The sequence below is a fragment of the Rhinopithecus bieti genome, unplaced genomic scaffold (assembly GCF_001698545.2).
Source record: "Rhinopithecus bieti isolate Rb0 unplaced genomic scaffold, ASM169854v2 scaffold_13207, whole genome shotgun sequence".
NCBI lineage: Eukaryota > Metazoa > Chordata > Mammalia > Primates > Cercopithecidae > Rhinopithecus > Rhinopithecus bieti.
In genome coordinates, this window is record NW_016807866.1 from 3,343,633 (window position 1) to 3,348,922 (window position 5,290).

Sequence of the window (5,290 nt, forward strand, 5' to 3'; positions counted from 1 at the left end):
TGTCTTTGAATATGTCCAGCTCCAGTTATTTCTGGGCATACCCAGAGGGCACACCTGCTCACTGTCACCCAGTGGAATTGCCATGTGTTTGTCTCCTGTCGTGATGACCTTTGCATTCAGGGAGAGGCCTCTGCTATCTGCAGAACTGTGTGAAATCACCTCATTTTTGCCTTCAATGAAGGTTGTCTCCTGCTGGTTACCACCGCTTCCTCAAATGACTAATGCCACTCTTGCTCACAGTGCTAAGACACTAAGGAGTTTTCAGAGGGCTGGAGTGATTCTGCATCCTCTGAGGTTCTCAGAAATGAGACCACAGGGCCATCTGTGCATGAGTGACAGTGGGGTGGGGTGGATGAGCAGTGGCAGTGGTGGGCACCTACGTGGCTGGGGTCACAGCTTTTTATATCTTGGTGAAAACAACGCCTTGCGTTTTCACTTTAGTTTCTCTGGCTACATTCCACAAGAACAAATTCTGGTCACAGAGGCCACAGTAGACTCTCAATGTAATGGCCCTTCCCCTTTGATGATAGCAGCTTTTTTGGGGGGAGCAGGGGTGGCCAAACTTGTTAGCCTAATTTTCTCTTCCTTTCTAATTCTACCTAGAGGCTGCTGAGTTCACCTCTCCCTTTGCCAGACAGACAGGCTCAGACATGCAAGAACAGAAGGGGGTGTGGGGGTAGGTGGGAGGATTAAGTTGGGGAGAGCCAGTGTTGTCTTTGTAGATTACCAGAACTGACACACGTACACACACACGTACACTCACTCACTCACTCATCTATTCATCTATTTTTGGCCTAAGTGCCTTTGGACCCTTCTTTGGAAAAGCACATGAACTCTTTGGAGTCTCCTGTTCCACTTGGTAAATTTCCTATAGCCACGCACTGAAAGTTCCTGCTGCCCTCCTTCCTCTGAGCTTGTGGGGCCCACAGATCCCCTGCTCCACTTCCTGCTTCATTTCAGCTGACGGTGAGTGCAGGGCAGGCTTGTAGGAAGGGCGCGCTGGGGGCGGGGAACTGCAGCACCCACCCCACTCCCAGCCCCGGTGCTTGATGCCCCAGCCTTAGTCTCCCTTGCTGTGCCCTTCCCTTAAGCCTCACTCTTGGCCTCCCCAAAGACAGAGTTTGTTCTGTTTTTATTGATAGGATGACACTCCCTCGTTCTAATGCCATCTGAATGCCTGAGCAATTACATCTTATAACCTCATGAAAAAACACAGCAGCTTGTCACGATGAATGATGTTACCGTGAATAATGCAGTTTTGAGTTCAAACTCCTTCTTATTCCAAGAATGAGTAAATATCCCTATTCCCTCCCCTCCCCACTGCGTTTGGGTTTGACATGACATGAATCATTGTGGTTTTACTCCTGGGTAGAACTGTTTTTCTGTATTGCATTGCCAAATGAGGGAAGGACAAAAAAGGAACCTTACTAAGGAGCAGTTTCAGATGAACTTCAACTCTCAGAAATCTTGAAGAATGAATGAACTACAACTTTTCGAAATTGCAAAAATGTTCAAGTCGGAAGGGACCCATGGGAAGCAACCTGGTCCTTACATAGGACTGGAAAGAAAACGGAGGCCCAGTGAGGGGACACTGGCTTCTCCAAGGTCACACTGCAAGTCAGTGGTGGCACTAGTGACCCAGGAGTCCTCTTGATTCCACCGTGTCCTGACCCCAGACCAGCAGCCTTATTTGTGGTTAAAGAACATGGAAAAACAGCTTATGTTTGAATTTTAAAATCATGCCAGTACTAAAGATCTGCATTCCATGAACACTGAGCTTTGCTGTGTACGGGCTGCTATGAATTTTGTCACTATTTTCTCTAAAAGCTCTCAGTATTGTACATATACAATTCCATTCTTTATTGTCCAGGGAGAAAGTTGCATTTACTGAGCAGTGAGAAGGATGATTTGAAGTCCCTGGGGACCCCCACCCTTGTCTTTCTATGTGAGATTGTATTGCAGGGCTCACATTTATTTTCTCAGCAGCTCATTGCACAGACAGTGCACTTATTGAGCACCTGCTGTATGCCAGGAGTTATGTGGTAAGCTAAGCAGACAAAAACTCCTGCTCTCACAAGAAGAAAGAATAAACAAGCAGACAGTTGCACATGGAATGTCGGCTGGGTGTGGTGGCTCACTCCTATAATCCTAGCACTTTGGGAGGTGGTGGTGGGAGGATTGCTTTAACTCAGGAGTTCAGGATGAGCCTGGGCAACATAGCAAGACCCTGTCTCTACAGAAATTCAAAAAATTAGCTGGGGGTGATGGCATGAATGTCTGGTCCCTCGGGACCAGAGGCCTCGGGAGGCTGAGGCAGGTGACTCACTTGAGCCTGGGAGGTTGAGGCTGCAGTGAGTTGTGATCACACCACTGCACTCCAGCCTGGGCCACAGAGCGAGACCCTGTCTCTAAATAAACAACCTCATGTCAAGTTAGGAAGTGTGGCAAAAAGGAACAAAGTCAGGGTGACTGCCATTCTAGAAAGGGTGGTGAGGGAAGGTCTCCTTGAGCAGACCCTGTGGAAGTGGAAGGGTCAGTCATGAGACTCTCTGGAGGAAGAAGATTCCAGGTGGAAATGCCTTAGTGGGTGTTAAACGCTTTAACGGGTGTCAGCCACAAAGCCAAATGGCTGGAGCTGAGGGAGTAGGGGAGGCGGCGGAGAAAATGAGGCCAGAAATGGAGGCGGGGCCCGATCGCAGAGGGGCACAGAGAACGAGGAAGGAATTGGATTTTTGAAAAAGACTGTGGCAAAATACAAAATCTAAAATACAAAAATAAAAAATAAAATATAGAATGTACTACCTTCACCATTTCAAGTATACAGTTCCGTAGTGTTAAATGCATTCACGTTATTGTTCAACCCATCTCCAGAACACTCTGAATCTTGCGAAATTAACACTCTATGCCATTTCAACAATCCGCATTTCCTCTTACCTCTCATTCGTGGCAACCACCATTCTTCTTTCTGTCTCTGTAAATGTTAGTACTCGGGGTATCTCATCTAAGTGGAATCACACAGTGTGTGTCCTTTTGTGATGGACTTATTTCACTTTGCATAATGTCCTTAATATTCATCCATGTTGTAGCATGTGTCAGATTTTCCTTCCTTCTTAACACTGTGTAATATTCCATTGTACACATGGACTACATTTAGCTTATCTGTTCACCTGCAGATGGACACTTGGGTTGCTATAGTGAATAATACTGCTATAAATATGGGTATACAATTATCTCTTTGCGACCCTGCTTCTAATTCTTTTGGATGTATACCCAGAAATGGAATTACTGAATCATGTGGAGATACTGTTTTTCATTAATTTTTTTTTTTAATTTTTGAGATGGAGTTTCGCTCTGTCACCCAAGCTGAAGTGCAGTGACATGATCTCTGTTCACTGCAACTTCTGCCTCCTTGCACCATTCATTCTGAAAATGCAGGCCTGAACCCAATTGCCTTTGAGGACGGGTACCTGCCCAGAGGAAGAGGTTGAGGAGACAATAATGTCATGAGAATCATCATCTTTGACTGAGAAATGGTGTGCAGAGTTTCTGGTGCATTCTGAAGTGATTCTCGTGTCTCAGCCTCCCTACTAGCTGGGATTACAGGCGTGCGCCACCATACACAGCTAATTTTGTATTTTTAGTAGAGATGGGGTTTCACCATGTTGGCCGGGCTGGTGTGAAACTCCTGACCTCAGGTGATCCACCTGCCTCAGCCTCCCAAAGTGCTGGGATTATAGGCGTGAGCCACGCACCTGGCCTGATTGGTTATTTAAATTCTGAGATGGGGATACTGATGTTTGAAAACCACAGGGATGGGATAGGTATCAGGTGGGGAGGGAGAGCAAAGGCAGTATTTACAATACATTATGTTTGAAAAACCTAATACACATTCTACATCCAAGTAGACATAGATGGAGGTATTTGAAGCTCAGAAGACAACTGAGCTGGAGACAGGAATCTGTGGATCATCTGATATATTTAGCATTTACAGCCACAGGGCCGCTGCCTGACTTTTTTTCCCCCTAGACAGAGTTTCGCTCTTGTTGCCGAGGCACGATCTCAGCTCACTGCAAGCTCTGCCTCCTGGGTTCATGCCATTCTCCTGCCTCAGCCTCCCCAGCAGCTGGGACTACAGGTGTCCGCCACCACGCCTGGCTAATTTTTGTGCTTTTAATCGAGACGGGTTTCACCATGTTGGCCAGGCTGGTCTCAAACTCCAGACCTCAGGTGATCCACCTGCCTCGGCCTCCCAAGTGCTGGGATTACAGGTGTGAGCCACCATGCCCGGCCCTTGCGAATTTTTTTAAAAGGACATGGCTGGGTGACTAATCTTGAGGAAATAAATAAAAAAAAAAGAAAAAAAACCTCTAGTGTTGGTTTTAAGACCCTGAGTTTTACTTCATTTCCTCACCGCTCCCTGCTGCCTTCAGGCAGGCCAGCTGCTTCCCTAGGGGCAGAACTGGAGAAAGAATACGTCTCTCTGATGTCACTACTGCGCTCAGGCAACCCACTGTGGAGGTTCACAGTGGTTCTCTGCCAAATATTCTGAGGCTTTCAGCCTGAGACGATATGTCAAAACCAGAGAGGTGCTTGTGGGGGAAAGCAGCACTGGACAGAGTCTAGACGCTGCTTCCCTCAGGCTGTGATGACCTTCGACTGGCCCTCATCCCCAAGAACCTTAGCTTCTTCTTCTGTATTAAGGAAACAAGCACGGCCCCGTCTGTCGCCACAATGTAGAAGCGAGGATGAGAAGTGAAAAGTGAGATCTTCAAGGTCTTGCATGTCCTCTGCAAAGCTAAGGGGTATTACTGGACAGTGACTTGGACGAGGCTGGCCAGACACTGTCCTCCTCCTTTGGGACCAGCTTCTTAGAGCACAGTCTCCAAACATAGTGTTGCTTCCAGATGAGGCAAATCTGACATCAGAGAATGACTAAAAGCTTGCAACTTTGATTTTAATCTGTTGTGGATCAAGTTTCTTTTCAAATAAATCAAAGTTTGTGAACTTAGGAAGGAGGAAAATTGCTGGATACCTTTTTCGGCGGGCGGTGGGGTGGGGGACTCTCTACCAATTTAACCATTTCAAAGTGTCCAATTCAGTGGCTTTAAGTACATTCTAGTTCCAGAATTTGCTCATCATCCCAAATAGAATATCTATACTCATTAGCAGCCTCTCCCTGGCTCTTCACCCTTCTCCTGTTCCTGGCTACCATGAATCTGTGTCCATCTGTATAGATTTGCCTATTTTGGATCTCTTCTCTTCTCTTCTCTTCTCTTCTCTCCTCTCCTCT

General features: G+C 46.7%; 1 long non-coding RNA gene across 1 annotated transcript; it reads left to right on the forward strand.

The window, feature by feature from the left end:
* Positions 1–796: 796 nt before the first annotated feature.
* Positions 797–2,107, forward strand: LOC108536824 (uncharacterized). The gene is made up of 2 exons (XR_001887629.1): positions 797–966; positions 1,143–2,107. It is a non-coding gene; the product is annotated as an uncharacterized LOC108536824 (long non-coding RNA).
* The last annotated feature ends 3,183 nt before the right edge of the window (positions 2,108–5,290 follow it).